This window comes from Danio rerio, chromosome 15 (genome assembly GCF_052040795.2).
Source record: "Danio rerio strain M-AB ecotype USA chromosome 15, GRCz13ab, whole genome shotgun sequence".
In the NCBI taxonomy this organism is placed as follows: domain Eukaryota; kingdom Metazoa; phylum Chordata; class Actinopteri; order Cypriniformes; family Danionidae; genus Danio; species Danio rerio.
Genome location: NC_141035.1, coordinates 46,391,603 through 46,416,349, shown reverse-complemented (window position 1 = coordinate 46,416,349; position 24,747 = coordinate 46,391,603). Strand labels below are relative to the sequence as shown.

Genomic DNA, 24,747 nt, shown 5'->3' with positions numbered 1-24,747 from the left:
TTTTATTGGTGTTTAACAAGAAAATACACCAAAGTATACAATACAACATAGGAAAAATGACAGATTGTCTCATTTTTCTTATTCTCTCACTATCCCCTAAAAATAAAATAAAGTAATTGTATGAATTATAAACAAAAATATCCTTTGAAAGAAAAAATAAATAAATGAATAATAATAATAAATAAAAAATTAAATAAAAATTTAAAGAAATTCTTTAAAAATAATAATAAGAATAAGTTTACAATAAGAGCAAAAAAAATTTAAAAGTTGACATTAAGGAGTCAATATTTCCTCTTCCCAATTATTTACTGTGTATTAGATCTGAAATCAACTGAACAGGGTAAGCCTTTGTTATAGTCTAAAACAGGGTTCCAGGTCTTGTAAAAAGATTTGAGAGATCCTGCAAGTAAACATCTCAATTTCTCAAGTTTTATGTATTTCTCAGATCCACATGTCATGTGATGGAGGAATCACCTGTTTCCATTTGATAAGAATAGCTCGTCCAGCTAAAAGAGTAGAAAAAGCAATAACCTGGCGAGATGCAACAGTCAAGTCAACTCTCTCTGTCAAGGGGTTAGGGTCTAGATTCATGTTGATAGATTTATTAAGTGTGTCAAAAACACTGGACCAGAAATTTTTCAATTGGGGACAACTCCAGAACATATGGAGATGATTGGCAGGAGACAACGATGACAGGCATCACTTCTATCAGGGAAAGATTAGGCTAATTTAGCATTGGTAAAATGAGCGCTATGGAGCACCTTACACTGCATAAGGCCATGACTGGCGCATATAGAAGAGAAGTGGACCGTCTTTAAAATATCATCCCATTGGTTTTCCGTAATATCAACACCAAGGTCATTTTGTCTTTATAGATATTCCTGAGGTTATTTCAAACAACTAATCTGCATGAAAGTCCAAAGAAGACAAATGGCTGCGTCCGAAACCGCATACTTCCATACTATATAGTACGTCAAAATCAGTATGCGAGCCGTGTAGTATGTCCGAATACATATGCTGCGTCCCAAATCGCATACTTATGCACTATTTTACGCCATTTTGTAGTATAAATAGTGTAAGTAGTGTGTTCACATTGAAAACTCTCAAAATAATAAGTGCACTTTAATTACCCGGATGATGCACTCATTGAGCCGCTAAAATGAAGTGTGGAATGATGGACACTTTACGCACTCAACGACCGCAGGTTTGCTTACGTAGCGGAAGGGGCGGAGCGATCGGACGCACATGTTGAATAACTTTATTTATTTTGGATGGTGAAAGCAAAATTCTCCTATGAGAGTGATTATAGCGCCTCCCGATGGTGAATGCAACAATACTCACGGCAGGTATTACTTCATAATTCAGTCGTTTATTTCACTGATTTGGCAACAGTCAAACGTCATCAGGGAAACGGTTTGAATTTCCGCTTAGTAAAAAAACATTAGTGTGCCATTTGGGACGACACTACATACATATACTATCCTGTTGAGTGTGTAAGTGCATAAGTACATAGTGCATGAGTGCATAGTGTATAGTGTGCCATTTGGGACGCAGCTATAGAATTCGAAAATCAGTAGGCGAGAAGTACCCGGATGACTTACTACTTCCGGCGAAATTCTGGAGTGCGCATCTCATGCACGCTGCGCTATCCCATGATGCCACGCGAGCGAATTCATGAACGGGAGTGAATCGACGCAAATTACGCAGGTAGGTCACGTGACCATGACAAAATGGCGGATGTAGTACGTCCGAATTCCATTCATATTTTCACATTCATACTGTATTGAACCTACTGTTCTAACGGCCGAGTAGTACGTTTAAATTCAAATACAGTACCTACTGAGTCGTAGGCGGTTTTGGACGCAGCCAATTAACTTGCTCCGTCTCTGACACAAGCTATAATGAGCTGCAGGTGTTTTATGTTGACTTTACATGTACCTCACTTTAGCAGAAGGGCTGCTTATCCTAAACATGTAAATCGTTTACTTTAAACCTATTTTAATCTATCTATCTATCTATCTATCTATCTATCTATCTATCTATCTATCTATCTATCTATCTATCTATCTATCTATCTATCTATCTATCTATCTATCTATAGATGGATAGATAGATGGATAGATCCATCTATCTATCCATCTATCTATCTATCTATCTATCTATCTATCTATCTATCTATCTATCTATCTATCTATCTATCTATCTATCTATCTATCTATCTATCTATCTATCTATCTAACCTATCAGGTTTTTCTTCATGCATAATATCAGTTCGCCATCAAGCCATTCGAATCACTTTGGTTGATCATTCCAATTGATTGTGTAAATATCAAGGGCATGCGCACAGCAACAAGTCTAGTAAAGTTTTAACGGTGACTTACCGTTAAAGCTGAACAATAGCAGTAATTTTACACGAGGACGAAACAACAGAGAATTTTACGATGTCTTTTTCTTACCATTCTTTTGTGTACAGAACGTGCTTAGATGAATGTGAGGCTACTCAAGTGTCTAGCAACTATCTGAAAAACAGAGAAGTCAAATTTACTAGTAATATTTATCTTAATAGAGCTTTTAGTGCCAAAGGGGCGAGGGAGGGAGGGACGGAGACGGGACGAGATGTGTGTTTTTTCGTAACCTAATGATATGAATCGTTTTTATGGTGATGAGTATTCTTTTTATATAGTATGGATATATATATATTATACCAGACTTTGGGACTCAAAGCAATACAAATCATACGCATATAGGAAGCACATCGGCTTTAGAAAATGTGTGCGGCATCATTTCTGTCATTGAGAAATCTTCCACCGTCTCTGATGTCATATTTTGGAGATTTCGAGATATTTCACGGATATATGTGAAATGTTTTTGACTCTAAGACTCTTTAGTTGATTGCTATTTGATAGGTATTTATTTAAATATGTTCCAAGCATACCATAAAAGCCAGCTTATGATGTGTTGTAGCAATACTGACGTTATGATAATAACACATGCTGACAAATCCACGATGGCTACTTTCAGTGTAAACTGAAAAATACTTTCAGTGTTTTCTGTGAATGAAATATAGCCTTCATTAGGAGATGACAAAATAACAAACATAATCTAAAATATCTGACACTTTTCCCTCACAATTGAGGAATAAAAAGAGTCATGGTTGTAAAACAAAAAGGTATGAACTGCAAAGTAAGCAGAGGAAACTTTAAGTAAAAACTAGGGGAAATTTTAAGGAAACAACAGTGAAACCTTTAACTTGCAGTTCTGAAAAGCAAAATTTGAGTTGCAAGATTTTTATAAAAAAGAAAAATCTGAATTACGAGATGTAAATTTTCAATTCTGAGTAAAAAAAAAGTGTTTGCATTCCTAAGGTAACAATTCAGAACTGCAAGATGTAATTCTGAGGAAAAATGTTAACACTGCAGGAATTACTTGCAAGTCTTCTGCATTTACTAAGTCAGAATTGTAAGAATCGAGGAAATCTGAGGGGAAAAGTTCATGCAATTCTGCATTATTGAGGTAAAAATACAATAATTGCAATAATTGTGTGGCAAAGACACTATTCTGCATGCGAAAGTGAACATTGCAAGATGTAAACTGTTCTGAGGACAAACAATGAATTGTTAAAACAAGTTTAATTATTTAATTAACAGGTTTGTTTTGAAAAATATATATAATATAATATTAAATTCTCAGGGAGAAGTCTGAACTGTGAAATGTAAACTTGTAATTGTGAGGGGGAAAAGTCAGAAATGTGTGATAAAAAGTCACAGAAGCTCCATTTTTTTTATTCCATGTCAGAAACCAGCTTATATATTAAAGAGCAGGTCATGCGTTATTTTAAAGCATCCTGATATCATGTTTGATGCATCTAAAATCAGAAAACATTTTCTTATAATATACGTTTAATATTAGAACCATTTGCAGTGATTTCAATAAAGGGTTTGTTTGAATTAAATCAGGCTTAAGCTCTGTAAGCCCCTCCCATTGCATAAACCATCTCTGCTCTGATTGGTCAGCTGGCCAAGTCTGTTTTGATTGGTTATTATATTTTGGAAACAAAACTCCCAATTTAGAATGATATTATGCGAGCAGGCAGGGATTATGCAAATAATACTTTTATCATGTTGACGACGTAGATCAGGGAAAGATTTAAAATAAGTCACGTAATTTTTTTTTTTTTTTTAGGTTTTAGCACCAATTTGTTAGCCTTACGTATATCTAGTGGGTGGCCCGTTTCCACTAAGTGGTCGGTATGGTTCACCTTTATCAGGCTTGCGTTTCCACTGCTAAAAGGGTACCAATGGTGGGCGTGGTGTACGACAGAAAGTTTCATTTTCGCCGTCATTTTCGCTCGAGGAAATGTCACAATAAAGCTGTACGGGTCCTTCACATATCATATGAGAAGCACTTCTTACAAAACACATATTCTTTATACACATAAAAACATCTGTATGAAAGGATCAGATGTTAGAAGCACTTATATAATCATGCGCATGTTATGTGCAGACAACAAGGTTTGTTTGAGCTCAGGTCGACCATGGCTTGTTATTATATGTATATATTATTACGGTGTAATGTCTCCGCTGTGTATTTAAAACATGGTGGTTGCTTTGTTTTCATTCTTGCTTGTTTCGCAAGCAAGTGACGTATCTCTGTAAACCAATAGCGTTCAGTTCCACATCTAGCTCCGCCTTTTGGTATCCTTTTGTTGTGCTTGGTATACCTTTCGCAAAGGGGACCCAAAATGTGGTGCGGTACAGTTCACTTTTAGGTATAAAAGCGCACCGAACCGAACTGCACCCTACTAGTGTGCTCCAAAACCGTGACTTAATTCGTATTTAGAAGATATAAACAGCCTAAATAGTTAAACAATTTTCATACTTTAGTTTCTCATCAAATCTTCTGATTAATCAAATGCTCTATAGTTTCAGAAAAGCCCCGCCCCCTTCAAGACGCTTCACGTTTGCTTTTCATTCGATGCACTTAAACTCTCAACCAAATGCTATTGGCTAATTTTAAAGGTGAGCAGCTCCTATATGCCCTATGTCTTTATATTTAAATTAAGATTACACCAAATATTGAATTAAAAAATGCATATTTCAAAGAACTTCATGGGACCTATAAGGTAATTTAGAATCGTCTCTTTCTTTTCAGAGACAATATCTTTTTTAGCGTTTTTAGCATCTGTTTTTTTTTTAGCACAAGGACAGCTAGATTAGCTACAAAATGCGAATATATTCAGTTGAAGTCAGAATTATTAGCCCCTCTTTGATTTATTTTTTTTACTTTTTAAAATATTTCCCAAATGATGTTTAACAGCAAGGAAATTTTCACAGTATATCTGATAATATTTTTTCTTCTGGAGAAAGTCTTATTTGTTTTATTTCGGCTAGAATAAAAGCAGTTCTTAATTATTTAAACACCATTTTAAGGACAAAATTATTAGCCCCTTTTAGCTATAGTTTTTGATAGTCTACAGAACAAATCACTGTTATACAATAACTTGCCTAATTACCCTAACCTGCCTAGTTAACCTAGTTAAGCCTTTAAATATCACTTTAAGCTGTATAGAAGTGTCTTGAAAAATATCAAGTCAAATATTATTTGCTGTCATCATGGCAAAGATAAAATAAATCAGTTATTAGAGATGAGTTATTAAATCTATTACGTTAGAAATGTGTTGGGGAAAAAATCTGCTTTCCGTTAAACAGAAACTGGGGGGAAAAATAAACAGGGGGGCTAATAATTCTGACTTCAACTGTATATACATATTTTTGAGAAACCCACATGACCTGCTCTTTAAGATGATAAAAAAAAAATGTTTTGACACCGCAACCGAGGTCTTGCTATAAAAGGACGTTCTTTCCCCAGTGAAGATATACTGCGGTCAGCATAACCTCATCCTTCCTTGGCTTCTGTTTATCTTTATAACACATATCAGGGTGGTATATGAAATGATAAATCTCCATAACGTGCGTGTCATCCGGTAAATAGGCTTCTGTGTTTTTGCCAAAGGTAAACACAAACAGCCGGAGAGATTATTCAGATTTACTGCGCTACATTAGAAAGCAGCTGCGGCTTAAATTTCATTCGACGAGATCAAAAAAACACGACGCTTGAAAGAGCCTGTGAAAGATTAATAATGAATCTGCCCCTGGAAGGCGATCTCTGCTTTTTATTCTCAGTTTCTCTTCATTAAGTGGGTTTATGAACATGACGGATACATTTGTAAGAGCTCTGGGTTGAATGTCAATGTTGCTATTGAGGTAAATTTGCTTTTATATGCTCACATTATTAATATAGTTTCAGATACGTATTGTTTGCAAATTCTGAATAGAGAAATTAGGTTATCAGCCAACCCTGCTGAAAAATCCAGCTTAAACCAGCCTAGGCTGGTTGGCTGGTTTTAGCTGGTCGAACAGGCTGGTTTTAGAGGGGTTTTGGCCACTTCCAGGCTGGTTTCCAGCCATTTCCAGCCTGGTCTTAGCTGGTTAGGCAGGGAGATGACCAGCTAAAACCAGCTTGACCAGCCTAGCCAGGCTGGGAGCCCAGCCAAAACCAGCTATGTCCAGCTTAAACCAGGCTGGTCAAGCTGGTTTTAGCTGGGTTTAGCTGGTCATTTTCCAGCCTGACCAGCTAAGACCAGGCTGGAAATGGCTGGAAACCAGCCTGGAAGTGGCCAAAACCCCTCTAAAACCAGCCTGGTCGACCAGCTAAAACCAGCCAACTAGCCTAGGCTGGTTTAAGCTGGATTTTTTAGCAGGGAATGACTATCAAAGTAAAACATCGTTCACAGTCGATTAAATAGCGCTAATGTTTTGAAGTCATTAATAGGCTACATGCTATTTAAGATCCAACATTTAAATTAGCATGTCCAAGCTGTTTAAATATGAATGAATGTGCGAATATAAAACCAACGTTACCCTAATAATGTTGCTGCCTATCGGAGACTCACATTGATGTTTACATTTGACTATTTTCTGACGTTTTTTTAGTGTGAAACTGTGTTTTGAATGTGTCGCACGGGTTCATGAAGGACGGACGGGACTCCATCTCAAGTGCTTAACATCTTTTTTGTGGACAATTCTTTAAGTGATGTTTTTTTATTATTATTTTGGTTATATCTCTATCTATATATCTATATATTGGGACTTGTGTTTGCGATTCTCTGCGGTAGAGATTCTGTAGAATGTGGATCATCATTGATGTGGTTCTGCGGATGAGTTTTGTTGACATTTGTTGATATTACGGTTTCTTGCAGCTTTGTGGAGAAAACTCAACAACGCGGGGAAATGGTTTATTGGCTGTATTAAAAATATTTCCCCGTTTTTCTTCTCAACATGGAAACGTTGTGGTGTAATATGAAATCTTTCCAGTCATTATTAAAAATATTGAAAATAGAGCCAGCTGTCTGTGTAATTGGCTACTCGGCTACAACTTGGAGTGACACTTTTTATTTACATTTGTATTATGTTAAAAGTTTTTATCATGTTTATTTATTGACTTTTTGTTATTTTAGTACAAGTTAAAATTAGAAGTTTTTGCAAAAAAGAATTACATATTGATAATAATACACTTCCTGACAAAAGTCTTGTCATTGATCTCAGTTGATCTCAAGAGCAACATATAATAATTCGACTTATAGTTGATCATTTGGAAAAGTGGCAGAAGGTCGATTTTTCTGATTAATCGTCTGTAGATCTGCATCCCAATCATCACAAATACTGCAAAAGACCTACTAAAACCCACATGACCCAAGATTCTCACATAAATCAGTCAAGTTTAGTGAAGGAAAAATCATGGTTTGGGGTTACATTCAGTATGGGGGCGTGTGCAAGAGATCTGCAGAGTGGATGGCAACATCAACAGCCTGAGGTATTAAGACATTTGTGCTGCCCATTACATTACAAACCACAGGAGAGGGACAATTCTCCAGCAGGATAGCGCTCCTTCTCATACTTCAGCCTCCACATCAAAGCTCCTGAAAGCAAAGAAGGTCAAGGTGCTCCAGAATTGGCCAGCCCAGTCAGCAGACATGAACATTATAAAGCATGTCTGGGGTGAGATGAAGAAGGAGGCCCTGAAGATGAATCCAAAGAGTCTTGATGAACTCTGGGAGTCCTGCAGGAACGCTTTCTTTGCCATTCCAGATGACTTTATTAATCAGTGATTTGAGTCACTGCAGAGATGTATGGATGCAGTCCTCCAAGCTCATGGGAGTCATACACAATATAATCATTCTGTTTCCAATGCAGCAGGACTTTATATTCTATACTGGACATTATTTCTGTTAAGTGACAAGACTTTTGTCTAAGCAAAGTCAGACCTTACTGTCCTAATTAAATCATTTAAAATAAAGGCATAATCATATTTTATTTTGGTAAAATAAGCATAATCTAGAAGCCTTTCACATAAGCCACTTCCGATAGCTAATGATCAACTAGAAGTCAAGTTATTATTTGTTGTTCCTAAAACTTAAATAGCTTTTTCATTTGTTTCACTTTAATTTGTTTATACTTAGACAATTAGCTACTATTAGTTTACATTCTCACTTTTAATTATGCATTATTTTAATATTTTACTGATTATAATTGAATTGAATAAAAGTTTTTATGTAAAAAAAAGTTTTTGTTTTACATTTTATTTCAGTAAATCTTTATTTGCATATACAGTTGATGTCAGGTTTATTTGCCCCCCATGATTTTTCTTTTCTTCTTTTTTTAATGTTTCCCAAAATATGTTAAACAAAGCAAGGAAATTTTCACAGTATGTCTGATATTTTTCTTCAGGAAAAAGTCTTATTTGTTTTATTTTGGCTAGAATAAAAGCAGTCTTTATTTTTTTTAAACACCATTTTAGGGTCAATATTATTAGCCCCTTTAAGCTAATTTTTTCCTGAGTTTCCAGAACACCATCGTTATACAATAACTTGCCTAATTACCCTAACCTGCCTAGTTAACCTAATTAACCTAGTTAAGCCTTTAAATGTCACTTTAAGCTGTAGAAAAGGCCTAAAAAATATCTAGACGAATTTGACTTCAGCTGTATGTACCAAGCCACATCTAAATGTTTTGATTTAATTTTATAATAGACTAAGTTAATATTTGTTTTAAATAAAAAAAATCTAAATTATAATAGCCAATATTTTATTGTATTAATAATATTAGATGTGTTTTTAATAGATTTTTTAATTATTCAATAGTTTTTTTATAGCCTATATAGTAATGTGAATAACATTTTTAGCCTACAAACATTTACGGTAATGTATTAATGATTAAAACAGTTTAAAGCAAAAAATTCTGGCATAATGAATGCTAGACAACCTTTTGTGTCAACCCAGGCTCATTCTGAAAAGTACCTCTATATACATTTCTGGGGAGCGCCAAATACATCCAAGGAGCCATTTTTTTTGCAGTATTTGTTTTTGAGGCCATTGCGTACGCTTTTTAAGATGTCAAATTTCTCTCACGAGTGTTATTTACGCCTGCTCTTCCCGCGTAAATCCACCAGAGGCCGCTGTCGACTGACTGAATGACTGACTGATCGGTCGACTGACCCTCCTCCTTCCCTAAACTCAACATATTTTAAAAACTTAGGGACTTCCCTAAACTCAACCGACAAAGAAATGCCCTCGGCTGATTTTTACCATGTTTTACCACATTCTCACCCTGTTATTTACTTGTTTATTTAATTTTTTGGATTTCTTTGTGTCTTAGCTGCTTTTTGGAACCGTTTTAACCGGACTCGAACCCTGTCGCCGCCGCGGTCAACTGCGTCTCAAGTCCACTTATGTACATGCAAGCTACGGGAGAAACTGGTAACAACGGAAAAGATGTCCATACAGAGGTAAGTGGGCAGCTGGTAAGCGCAAAAATAGAAACAGCGTCTGGATGAAATGCAGACATACGTAGTTCTGGCTACATAATTTGCATAATCTCCAGAAATGTATATAGGGCTACGTTTTAACAATGAGCCAATGCTGTTATTTGTAAATCATTTTTCCGTGTGGGGAAATGGCACGCTTATTTTGTTGCTTTCCACACCACCATCTTCAATCTTACTGAAGGATTTTTAGACCAAATCTGCTCCAGCTCGATCTGTTTTCATTGGTTGACTAGTTATTATGACACTACTGAATAAAGGTTATTGTATTTCCAGTATTACAGCTCATTCAATGAGCCTCATTCATCATCAGCAGCAGAATGAATATGTGTGTGTGTGTGTGTGTGTGCGTGTGTGCGCGCGCGCTTGTTTTGAATTGAATTCGGCAGTTTGCGTACGAATAGTTTCGTTTGGGCGGGAAATGCTGTGAAGATAAACTCTGAAGCAGCTACAGACTGATGAATGAATCCACATCAGTATAATTTTCCATCACTCATGATACAGATGTCTTGCTCTCACCCACACACTCACACACAAACACACAACCACCCCAACACACACGTTTAGAAGTAGGCGGTTGTTTCCATTATCCAGTTGTATTCTCTTTTTAAAGACTCGAGCATCGAGCGCGCGCTCTGCATCTTTAAATACGCGGGCTTTTATCCTCTCATGTTCCACCATTTAAGTTTCCCCCCCTCTCTCTCTCTGCCCTTTGTTACTTGACAAATCTGAAGCATTCGTGAAATATATAAATAAACCCAAGCGCGGAGAGAAAGCGGAGGGCAATAATATCTGAAAGCTCTCTGTGTGGAGAAGGATTGATGCCGTGTTGACGTGAAGGACGTCGCCTGCAGACATCTGAACACATTGTTAATGGATTTGAGATTCATAAACAGATATTATTCGCATATGTTACTGCCCAGACCTTTAGACGGAAGACTGAATCGGTATAGCTTTGGGGAGAATAAAAACACGTGAAGATATGAAAAGCAAGCTACTCGTAATATGAGATGTATGGATTAGCCTATGTTGTAGGGCTGGGAGTCGATTCTGAAAAGATTCGATGCCGATGCGTTAAGTCTCTTCCTCTTTTCAGTTTAAAGTAATTAATAAATAATTCGATAATTAATAATTACCTCTCATTCTCTAATAATGATAATAATAATAATAATAATAATATTGAAACGAACAGATTCAAATGATTCACTTCATGAATGAACTGGTTCAAATAACCACATCCGCGATTCATTTATAGGCCTACCATTGTATAATTTCATATCAGAATAATAAAGGGACTAAGCCGAAAAGAAAATGAATAAATAAATTAATGTATATAATACAAATGTAAATAGTTTGAGTACATATATTACACACACATACATAACAAATATGCAATATATTATAACAAATAATATACAAAACATTCAGACATATTATGTAACAACTTTTATTTTGGATGTCATTAATCCTTATTAATTATTGCTAATACAAATTTTTTTGTTTTGACATACTTTTTATTTTTAATGTTTCACTTTATGTACTAATATTACAATAATAATAATAATAATAATAATGATTATAATAATGACACTGATAATAATATTAACAATAAGAATAATAATAATAATATTAATAATAATAATGCTATTAATGATAATGATAATAATAAGAATAATAATGATAATAATAATAATAATTATGACAATATTGCTGTTAATGATAATGATAATAATAATGATGATAATAATAATAATAATGCCAATGATAATAATTATATTAATATTAATAATATTATTATTATTATTAATAATAATGATAATAATGCTATTATTGATGATGATAATAATAATAATAATAATAATAATAATAATAATGATAATAATTATATTAATATTAATAATATTATTATTAATAATATTAATGATAATAATGCTATTAATGATAATAATAATAATAATAATAATATGCATTAACTAGAGTCCAGACACTAAAAAAAAGATAATAATCTCAAGATTATATTACCTTACTGGTAAAATAAATATATAAAAAAATATATATATTGACATAAAAAATACATAATAAAAATAGCTAAATAAAATGTTTTTTAACCGATAAAAACGTATAATATGTTAATAAAATTCATTTAAAATTTAATTAATTTAAACACTAAATAAATACACAATAAAAACATGCAAAATAAAATGTAAAAATTCTTTAAAAACTGAAAATATCAAAATAAAAACAAGTCAAACTATTAATAAAAATTGTTTTTATTATTTTTAATTAGGATCACACGGTGGCTCAGTGGTTCGCCTCACAGCAAGAAGGTCGCTGGTTCAAGTCTCAGCTGGGTCAGTTGGCATTTCTGTGCGGAGTTTGCATGTTCTCCTCGTGTTGGCGTGGGTTTCCTCCAGTTGCTCCAGTTTCCACAAGGCAACTGGCTAAGCTTAATTGTCCCAGTGGGTTGCAGCTGGAAGATCATCCGCTGCATAAAACATATGATGGATAAGTTGGTGGTTCATTCTGCTGTGGCAACCCCTGATGAATAAAGGGACTACGCCAAAGAAAAATGAATGAATTAATTTTTAATTAGTATTAATAATCTAGTAAAACTATTCTACTCTGCAAGAGACGTTTTTAGCTAATATAATGAACATGTTGTTTTGAGGAATGTTCAAGCAGCCGAGGTCTTTTCCTCAAAAAGTGCTGTGCTGCAAACCTGCCGCATGAAGCATTTCCCTTGAGCTTTTGTTTCCCCGCCTGCGCATTCGATGGAGATCTCAGTATCTCAGCAACTCCAGTTCAGACTCTCGCCCTGCAGGAGACCTTTATTTTACCAGCCCAGATCATTAACCAGCAGACCAGCCGTGTGCTCCATCATTTCAGCTGTGTGTTTCACTTCCCAACTCATTCATCAACACACACACACACACACACACACACACACACACACACACACACACACACACACACACACACACACACACACACACACACACAAACACAAAGAAGTCATGTGAAGGCGCATGTGATTGAACATGCAAGGAAAAAGCTGCTACAGTCTGCTCAAATACAGTAGTATCCTGCAATATACAGCTGAAGACAGCATTATTAACCCTCCTGTGAATATTGTAATTAATTTTCCAAATATTTCCCAAGTATTTGTTCACAGTATTTACTATAATATTTTTTTCTTTTCTTTTAGCTTGGCTAAAATAGAAAAAAAAAACAGTTTTTAAAAAATGCTTAGGTAAATATTAAACAGGTTAAGATACGATTCTAGTGGTTAACTTGCCTATAGATAATCTAATTATGTCTTTAAATTGCACTTTAAAGGGGATCTGTTATGCAAAAATAATTTTTCTAAGAGGTTTAAACACAACTGTGTGCCAATATTGTGTGAATATAACCAGCTTCATATGGTAAACATTGATTAATTGTATTTACTGAATTTTTTTATAATCACACTTGATGAAAACAGTCTTCAGAAACACTTTGATTGGCATTCTCCGTTTGTACGTGTCATCAAAGGGGGAAGCCCCGCCCATTAGCAGTGATGGCGCTATAAATAAACATCGTTACTGTCTAATCTGTCTATTTAATGACTAATCTTGGGCTATTCTTAGATGTCTATTAGATTTTTTTTTCAGTTTAGCCAGGTTGACTACATTTGGATGTCTTTTAGAAATACAAAATTGTTTGCTGGGTCTCTAAGGACATCAGATTTTTCACATTAGAAATTTCACCAATAATTTGGTCCTCAATTGTATGCGATATCCAATATTTCAAAATAAATATTACAGTATAGTCACAATAAATATGATGTAGGATTTACTTTGGAACAAATTGTCGGGTAAATTCGATAGTTCTGACCTACATCATTTATTTTTGGCTATATTGGCAAATATATCCCCATGCAACTTAAGATTCAGGGTCACATTTGTTTTATTTACTTAAAAAACTACCTTTTTTTGGTCATCCAGGTATTGTGTACTTGTTCTAGAAACAGTAAGAGATGTGATGAGATGCGTGTGTGTTTTAACACTGTACTGGAGTGACAGCAGATGGCGAGCTTATGTAATTACGTGTGGGCGAGAGCAACGAAAAGCAACACGTCGGAATTCAAGACCCCGAGATCACATGTCATTCAAACACACACACACTTGCGCACCATGAAAATGTGTGGGGATCACACTAATCACATATGAGACCACTTTAGAAGCACACACAGACACACACACACACACACACAGCTGTCAGTTTAGAGAGCCCACACACTTGAAACCCCTCCGCATGATCATATCCGTGTAATTATATTACGTTTAGATTTTTTTCTATAAAGTTTTACTACTAATAATAAGGGCTTTGTTCATATCCGTGCTGTTACGCTCCTATTTCTGCAGCATGGACAAGAAAAGGGCAGAGAAAAATGTAAACATAAACTTAAGAACTTTTTACATTTTCTTCTCTAACAGTATACTAGAGAATACTTGATTCTAATTGGCTGATGGACTTTGTAAGATGTGCAGTTATTTTCAGATAAACGCACAGATAAAGTAGTTCTGGCAGGTTTTGAATGCATTACCGCCTTATATCACTACGCTGAATGATTGCAGTTATTTCACAGCTACAACAGCCATGAAAAAACTGTACAAAAGCACGCACATCTCTCTTAATTGAGTGCTCAGCCAAAACCGCAAAAAATGCAAATTAAATGTAAATCAAAGGCGGCAACAGCAAGGCCAAAAAATACAAATTTATTAAATTTAAAAGGCTGACACAGAGCGTGTAACGTTTCGAGTCACCCGGCTCTTCATCAGTGAATGTTCATCACAATCAGGTGCTCCTTTTTGTACACTTCTGGATCACATGATCTCCTCTCGTATATATGCCAACATATACATACATGCATTTGTATACATACACAATCGTTCATATATACATATACATACACATGAATACATGTATACACATTCACACATACATACATGTATTCATGTGTATATATGTATATGTATATATGAACGATTGTGTATGTATACAAATGCATGTATGTATATGTTGGCATATATACGAGAGGAGATCATGTGATCCGGAAGTGTATAAAAAGGAGCACCTGATTGTGATAAACATTGTCTGATGAAGAGCCGGGTGGCTCGAAACGTTACATGCTCTGTGTCAGCCTTTTAAATTTAATAAATTTGTATTTTTGGAGCCTTGGTGTTGCCGCCTTTGATTTACATTTAATTTACAGCTACAACAGCCAAAAATCCCATCAAACTACATACTTACATAACTTAAGTGCCATTTACACTAGTGTGTTTTCGAATCATTTATGTTTTGTAACATTGCATCCAGTATATTCGACCCACAAAAATGCAGTGTTTTGTAAACATCAAAGACACTATAATAATCCTTTGATTGATAAATAATTCTTTGTTCATCACTAATATATTCATGTAATTATATTTGATGTGAAAAAGAATAAAAGTTGTTCCTGTTGTACTTTACCCTGGTGTTCAATTTACCTAGAAAATGCTGTGAAACATACATTTAATAAATTTTCATAAAGGTTTCATAAAAAAAAAAAAAAAACACAAAAAAAAAACTGATTTATTGGTTTAAAAAAATGTTTTTAAGTGGTTGTAAACAATTCATATGGACTGAATTCAAGCAAACAAATATAATTTAGTGATGTTCAACTTAATATGTTTTATTAATAATATTAATAATAATTCCTTACATTTATATAGCAGTTTTTTGGGCACTCAAAGCGCTTTACACATAGAGGGGAATCTCCTCATCCACCACCAGTGTGCAGCATCCACCTGGATGATGCCACGGCAGCAGGGCTGGAGTAAGCTGAACTGCCGCTCTAGGCAGAGGACGATCACGCCGCCCTCAACCCCAATGTGAAAACGAAAGTGACCGGTTATGAAAATGAAGTGAGGTGTCGCGGACCTCTTTTCCGGCTCACTATGCGCGAATATAACTGAGGACGCACGGGTGCTAAGGGAGGGAGGGAGGACACTGCGCTCTTTATTCTGGCGCCCTATGCGCGGATATAACTGAGGACACGTGGGTGCTGATAGAGGTGCCACTGACGCCGCCCTCTCTATTCTGTCGTCTATGCGACATATGCGAATATATCTGAGGACGCGGGTGGTGAGGGAGGTGTCGCGGACATAACTAAGGACGCGGGTGGTAAGGGAGGTGTCGCGGACGCCGCCCTTTCTATACTGCCGCCCTAGGCGGCCGCCTAGGTCGCCTCTATGGACGCGCCGGCCCTGCACGGCAGCCATATTGCACCAGACCGCACACACGACACACCAGCTGATTGGTGGAGAGGAGGCAATTAACATCAGCTTATATAAATTGTTTGCAACAACTTGCAATGAACCATTTTTTTCAGTGCTTCACAGATACATGTAGAGACACTGATCTCTCTTTTTCATTTCCCATTTCACACTCATAACAGTGACAGGAAACTGAGCTCCGAAAGCATCTTCCAATTAGTGTCAGTGATACGCCAATAATTGGAGACAATTCAGGCAGTCGAAAGCAGGACTCCAAATGTAACAGCTGTTTTAAAGTGGACGCTCTCAAACTCTCGCTTCCTTCTGGTTCACACTGTTCACACACACACACACACACACACACACACACACACACATGCACTTCTACAACTATCTTTAGAGGGATATATAGCATTCATTTTCCTTCAGCTTCGTCTGTATTTCAGAGGTTGCCACAGCGGAATGAACTGCCAACTATTCCAGCATATGTTTTACACAGTGGATGTTCTTCCAAGTGCAACCCAGTATTGGGAAACACACTCATTACCTCACACACACACACACATGTATGCTATGAACAATTTAGTTAATTCCCCTATAGCGCTTGTGTTTGGACTGTGGGGGAAACCGGAGCACCCGGAGGAAACCCACACCAACACAAGAAGAACATGCAAACTCTTACTGAGATTGCATGCCAACTGGCCCAGCCAAGACTCGAACCAGTGACCTTCTTGCTGTGAGGCCACTGCACTAACCAATGAGCCACTGTGCTGTCCAGATATGTACCATATATATGAAATTTTAGAATACTTAATTCTGTGTGATGTATGAACCATTTGCTTATGGGGACCAAAAAATGTCCGCACAAGGTCAAAATCTATAGCATTGCTATATTCGTGGGAAGATTTGGCCCCAGAATGTAAGGAATACTCGCACACACACTTACAGCTTTCTTAATGGGGACTTCCCATATACGTAATGCATATTACAATACATACAACACTTCATTCTGTGTGATTTATGAACCCCTTCCTTGTGAGGACCAAAAAACGTGTAGAAATGTACTGGTATTACTTGTAGGGAGATTTGGTCCCCACAATGTGAGGAATACAAGACACACACACATACCCACACATGCACATTGTGGCAGTGCTGTATGTCTAAATAGCGCGAGTGACTAATTCCTGTGCGTTTGAGCGATCTGCGCTGTCTATTCTGGGCTGCTGGGATGGAGTGTGTGAATCACAGTGGTTGTGGTAATTGCTCGTCTTTGTCTTCCTCCACCCAGCGCTGCTCTGATTGGTTAATGAGGCTCATTAAATGCAGCAGCTTGTTCGTTCAGAAGCAGAGACAGCTGAGCTCAGAGGGGGACGTCAGATGGCCCTTTCTGTCCCAAACAGCTCTAAATTTAATCAACCAATAGCGCTTAGAAAGAAAAAAAAGCAACACAGGCGATGTTTGTTGGCTCCATATATTCAGTTTGCGCACTGCATCATTAGGTGTTTAAGCCACTAATGGGCCGAGGAAGTTTTCCTTCATACAGCGGCAGGGAACATTACGGCTCCCAAAGGTCAAAATGTGTGGTTATGCTGGTTAAAATCTTAATGAATTTGTGTGTGTGTGAGGGTGTATGTGTGTGCGCCTTCGCAAAAGCTGAACTCCTCATCTCGACTGAGGGAAAAAGCAAAAGGCTAGCAATTATATCTGCGATTTTGACATCCTACTGAAATTCTGTTGGTGTTTTAAGAGGGTGAAACCTTTATGATTATTTAAAGCAGTTTTTCACCCCACAAAAAAAAATCACCCTATTATTTACTCCCCCTCAAGCCATCCTCTGTGTGTAAGACTTTTTTTCAGACTAACATGGTTGGAGTAAAACAAAGGGAAAACCTTTTCGAACATCTTTGTTGTGTAAATATACACCCTTAACCTGCATTAGCGACACCACAAACTCTGGAGAAACAGCCACTTCATCATAAAGAAACTTCTGAGGGTTTTCACTGAGATAACAGTTGTCAGATGTTGTGTGAGTCATAAAGAGGATGGCTTTATTTTATATAATTGTATATTTATTTTGTATATTTGTTTTAGAGAAGAGGGCTTTATTTTAATGCCATGAAATGGGAGTTTATAATTGTCCCTTTTTTTGCTTTTGTGATGTACATCTACTTGAAACAGTCCTAAAGTTAGAAAAACATATAGAGTGGTGCATAATTTCATTCTTTGTGAACACATTAGATTGTTGAAAGATGGTCGTGTGTAACAAAATGGAGGAATATATACAAATTCAAAGGATAAACAAGACAAGAACCAACAGCCCCGCCCTAAAGAATTAACAGCCCCGCCCTAAAGGACTGATAGTCTCTCCCTAAAGGACAGACAGCCCCGCCCTAAAGGACTGATAGTCTCTCCCTAAAAGACTGATAGTCTCTCCCTAAAGGACAGACAGCCCCGCCCTAAAGGACTGATAGCCCCACCCTAAAGGACTGATAGTCTCTCCCTAAAAGACTGATAGTCTCTCCCTAAAGGACAGACAGCCCCGCCCTAAAGGACTGATAGCCCCACCCTAAAGGACTGATAGTCTCTCCCTAAAGGACTGATAGTCTTGTCCTAAATGACTGATAGCCCCGCCCTAAAGAACTGATAACCCTACCCTAAAGGACTGTTAGTCCCACCTTAAGTAGCTAATAGCCCCGCACTAAAGGACTGCTAGCCCCGCCCTAATAGACTGATAGCCCCACCCTAAAGGATTGATAGCCCTACACTAAATGACTGATAGCCCTACTCTTCAGACTGATAGGCTCGCTCTAGAATACTGATAGCCTCACCTTAAAGCACCGCCCTAAATTATTGTTAGCCCCACCTTAAATCAGTAATAGCCCTGCCCTTAAGATGTTGTAGCTTAGCCCTAAGGCGCTGATAGCCCCGCACTAAAGGACTGCTAGCCCCACCCTAAAGAACTGATAGCCCCACCCTAAATCACTGATAGCCCTGCCCTAAAAGACTGTTAGCTCTACCTTAAATCACTGATAGCCCCGCCCTAAAGGACTGTTAGTCCCACCTTAAGGCGCTAATAGCCCCGCACTAAAGGACTGCTAGCCCCGCCCTTATAGACTGATAGCCCCACCCTAAATGACTGATAGCCCTACCCTAAATGACTGATAGCCCTACTCTTCAGACTGATAGGCTCGCTCTAGAATACTGATAGCCTCACCTTAAAGCACCGCCCTAAAATATTGTTAGCCCCACCTTAAATCAGTAATAGCCCTGCCCTTAATATGTTATAGCCTAGCCCTAAGGCGCTGATAGCCCCGCACTAAAGAACTGATAGCCCCACCCTAAAGAACTGATAGCCCCGCCCTAAAAGACTGTTAGCTCCACCTCAAATCACTGATAGCCTCACCCTTAGGCATTGATAGCCCCGCCCTAAAGGACTGATCGGTCAGCTCTAAAGTACTGATAGCCCCACCTTAAAGCATTGATAGCCCCACCTTAAATCACTGATAGCCCCCCTCTAAAGATCTTATAGCCCCACGCTAAGGCGCTGCCAGCCCCGCCCTAAAAGACTAATAGCCCCACCCTAAATCACTGAGCACCACCTAAAAGTACTAATAGTGCCACCTTAAAGCACTGATAGCCCCGCCCTAAAGGACTCTTAGCTCCCCCTTAAAGCACTGACAATAGTGTCAAAAATGACTGATAGCTCCGCCCTAAAGGAATTCCATGTGACCAGAAGTAAAGAAAAGTCATTTTGAAGGTGACAGAAGGTTATGAGATTTGATTAAAGTTTATGGGGCAAATTCATTTCTACAAAATACTGATGCACATAAGATACACCGTTTATAACAAGGTTTACTATATATGTACAAAAATAAGAAGAGCAATTTTTTATTTCATGGCGATTTTAATTGCTGAAATCCCTTCCATCACTAGCTATGTTTCCATCCCTCCATCGCATGTTTGTGCGTTCATTGAGTTTCATCTTGATCTCCTGAAATGCAATTCATTTATTATAGAAGAAAAAAGGCTCAAAGTGGCTTCTCCTATCGCAGAAAATGATTTTTTATGATATTTGGCACTAGTTTATCAGGAAGTGACGATTGTGTTCTCTTAGATAAGATAAACGGGGCTTTATTTGGCAAAATTATATGTGATGTTGCAGTTTTGCGCATTTTGATTTCTGTCATGTATAGACCAACCTACGTCACACATGACGTCACACGGGTTCCCGGTTGCAAAAGAAACCGGTTGCAATAGCAGACATGTCGTGTTGTGCGGTAGGATGCCAAAATTGAAAGTCCAAAAAAAGAAAATTTAACTTTTACCGTACACCACACTGCTTTTAATGCCAACCGCAGACGTCTTTGGCTAAAAGAGAGCTAAATGAAGTGACCACCAAATTAAAAATGCTGGACTCTGCAGTTCTCTTGTTATATCAGGTAAGTTCACGCTATACTGAATCATACATATTACTCGTTTTAGATTGCAGCAATGTGTAACGGAGGCTGCTACTGTGTGCTGTGCAGGTAAACCTCACTCCTCTGACCTCTAAAGGTGCTCTAGCGACAGATGCTAGATGCCATGGTCTTTAGCCTCCTTGGTAGAGCAACCGACTCCCATGCGGAAGTTCGTAGGTTCGATACTAGTTGGGTTGGGTGGTGTAGGACCAGCGGGGTTACATTGGTGCCGTGACCTGATTGGGAGTGAGGTTTAGGGGGGTGAGTGTAACGGAGGCCAGCTAGTATGTGCTGTGCAGGTAAACTCACTCCTCGGACCTCTAAAGGTGCCTTAGCGACAGATGCTTGAGGCCTTGGTCTTTAGCCTCTTTGGTAGAGCACCCGACTCCCAAGCGGAAGGTCGCCGGTTCGATACCAGCTCGGAGCGGGTTGGGTGGTGTAGGACCAGCGGGGTTACAAATGCAGCAACTAATTATACTGCGGACGCTGAATGCTTAGAATGAAACGTAAACATGTAAGTTCAGATGTCCTGCCGTACAGGTGGCGTTCGCTGTCAGAATGCAGTTGTTTTGCTTGTTGATGATTACCATCGGACATGGGACAACACTACAAATGGCTGCTCTCTCAAATAGTACACTATTCAGGGGTATAGCAGTCTCCTTGTTATCCCCAGTATAAAAGACACCCCTTACTTACTTAATATTTAGATGTTTTTTTAAAAACGTATGAACATTTATATGTATTTATTTATATATTGCATTAAAGTGTCTATGAGTGCAGGACAGTAAATTTAACATATTTCTTTCCTCTGCCGTTATCAGTCACACTAATTTTTTCCTTTTTCTGAAAGTCTTGATAACACCATCGTTACGTTTTTTTTAATTATTATTTCAGCAAATATGATTGTAAATAAGGGTGAGGCAGTGGCGCAGTGGGTAGGGCTGTTGCCTTACAGCAAGAAGGTCGCTGGGTCGCTGGTTCAAACCTCGGCTCAGTTGGCGTTTCTGTGTGGCGTTTCTGCATGTTCTCCCTGCCTTTGCGTGGGTTTCCTTTGGGTGCTCTGGTTTCCCCCACAGTCCAAAGACATGCGGTACAGGTGAATTGGGTAGGCTAAATTGTCCGTAGTGTGTGTGTATGTTTGTGTGGATGTTTCTCAGTGATGGGTTGCGGCTGGAAGGGCATCCACTGTGTAAAAACTTGCTGGATAAGTTGGCGATTCATTCTGCTGCGACCCCGGATTAATAAAGGGACTAAGCCGACAAGAAAATGAATGATTGTAAATAAATGATTTGTTGTACTCTCCTATTCACTGCGCTCTAAGTTCATCAACTATGACGACTTCTGCTGCTGACAAACCTGGAAATGAGAAAAGGCTCCATAGTTTTGATGCAATCTGCAACTGATTAACAGAGCAGAAAGATAAAGAGAGATGTGCTTTTTTGGGGGAGCTCATTGAGTCATGCTGTTGCATTCTGAATCATTTATTGAGGTTTAATTGCACATGATTAAAAAAGAGATCCAGCCAGAAGAGCCTGACGACTGTGCAAATGTGCAGCATGTTATCGTTAATCATTTTAAATAAGTGGGAAATGAAATGAGCAAATCCTCACTGACACTTCCTTTGGTTATTCTGCTGATAAAACGCATGTAAAATCCCTGCAGAAGTGTTTAAAAGGTCATGACTGTAAACTTTCACTTCGCTAAAGATCTGCCACAAAGGGTTTCTGTGTTTCTAATGCAATGATACTCTGGAGACACATTTGGCTGGAAACAATATTAGAATATAAATTCAAAAAGGAATCTTTAGATGATGTTCATTCATTTATTTTCCTTTAGCTTAGTCCCTTTATTAATCTGGGGTCACCACAGTGGAATGAACCGCTAACTTATCCAGCATATGTTTTATGCAGCGGATGCCCTTCCAGCTGCAACCCATCTCTGGGAAACATCCATACACACTCATTCAGACTCATACACTACGGACAATTTAGCTTACCCAATTCACCAGTACCGCATGTATTTGGACTGTGGGGAAAACCGGAGCACCAGGAGGAAACCCACGCGAACGGGGGGAGAACATGCAAACTCCACACAGAAATTCCAACTGAACCAGCCTAGGCTCGAACCAGCGACCTTCTTGCTGTGAGGCAACATCTCTACTTACTGTGCCACGTTGCCATATATTTAGTACATAAAACAGGTAAATAGGATGTAGCAATAATAATAGTAAAATAAAACACACAAATAAAAAAACAATTAAGATAAAATGATTTTTTTAAAATCAATAATTAAAAAATAATTAAATAAAATATTACATTACTATAAGGAAAAAAAATGTAGTAATGTGAAATATATACAATATTTTTTAAATTATATATATATATATATATATATATATATATATATATATATATATATATATATATATATATATATATATATATATATATATATAGTAAAGTCCGAATTAATAACCCTCCTTTTGACTTTTTTCTTTTTCAAATATTTCCTAAATGATGTTTAACAGAGCAAGGATTGTATATCACAGTATGTCTGATAATATTTTTTAATATAAGAAGTCTTATTTGATTTATTTCAGCTAAAATAAAAGGAATTTTAAATTTTTTAAAAAACATTTTAAGGTCAAAATTATTAGCCTCTTTATAGTCTACAGAACAAACCATCATTATACACTAACTTGCCTTATTATTATTATTATTATTATTATTGTCATCATCATCATCATTATCAATGGTAATTGTAATAAAAGCAACAGTGACTGGAGTAATAATTTCATTTGATACTACATACAATAAGAAAGTAGTTATTTAAAATTTTAATAAATATTTACAATTTCACTTTTTTTAACATTTAATTGATAAATGCCGCCTTGATAACCAGAATAATATTCTTAAAATAAAACATGAAATAAAGTTTTCTCCAAACTTTTGACCGGTAGTCAAGTTTAGTCCGGTATATATATATATATATATATATATATATATATATATATATATATATATATATATATATATATATATATATATATATATATATATATATATATATTGCTAAATGTTTTAAATATATATTTACAGTTGAAGTCAGAATTTTTAGCCCCCCTGTTTATTTTTTACCCAAATTTCTGTTTAACAGAGAGAAGATTTCTTCAACACATTTCTAAACATAATAGTTTTAATAACTCATCTCTAAAACTGATTTATTTTATCTTGGATATAAAAACAGTAAATAATATTTGACTAGATAATTTTCAAGACATTTCTATACAGCTTAAATTGACATTTAAAGGCTTAACTAGGTTAACTAGGCAGGTTAGGGTAATTAGGCAAGTTATTGTATAATGATAGTTTGTTCTGTGGACTATTAAAAAATATATATATAGCTTAAAAGGGCTAATACTTTTGACCTTAAAATGGTTCATAAAAAACAAAAATGCTTTTATTCTAGCCAAAATAAAACAAATAAAACTTTTTCCAGAAGAAAAAAATATTATCAGACATGCTGTGAAAATTTCCCTGCTCTGTTAAACATTACTTGGGAAATATTAAAAAGGGGGGCTAATAATTCTGACTTCAACTGTACATACATATACCTTTTTAAGCATTTAAATATAAAAGCTAATTAATACAATAAATGTTATTTTTGTTTATCTTAATTTTCTAAAGCAACAAATATACTTTAAATTATTACTTTTATTTCTCGACACTAAAATACACTTGCAAAACATTTTTGATATGTAAATGTTGAAATCAAATATCATCTTAATTTTAAAAATGTATATTTTATTGAGTGAAAGTCACAAACTATCATCTATTTAAACTATATTTCACCCATTGTTCTTGTTCTGCAATGCAGTTTACTTGGTAGCTTAATGTAGTTAAGATTTAAACTGCATTGTTGTTTCTGAGTGTGAGCTGTGATTGAATAAGTCTGATTAAATAAGTAGGCGGTTTTTGTTCGTGTGATGATGAATGAGATAATGTTTATGTGATCAGTGTGTATTTACATAATTGACTTAATGTGTGTTTGTCAAAAGGTTAATTATTGTGTGTGTGATAGAATCAACTCGGTCGGCATGATGAATGTGTGGTTTT

General features: G+C 36.5%; 1 protein-coding gene and 1 long non-coding RNA gene across 3 annotated transcripts in view; one reads left to right on the top strand and one right to left on the bottom strand.

Annotated features, from left to right (window-relative positions):
- The window catches only part of actn4 (actinin, alpha 4), a 264,894-nt gene that overhangs the window by 13,715 nt on the left and 226,432 nt on the right, over positions 1 to 24,747 (bottom strand). The gene's annotated exons all lie outside the window — the stretch shown is intronic.
- LOC147840709 (uncharacterized) lies at positions 5,619 to 7,399 on the top strand. The gene is made up of 2 exons (XR_015510067.1): positions 5,619 to 6,434; positions 6,674 to 7,399. It is a non-coding gene; the product is annotated as an uncharacterized LOC147840709 (long non-coding RNA).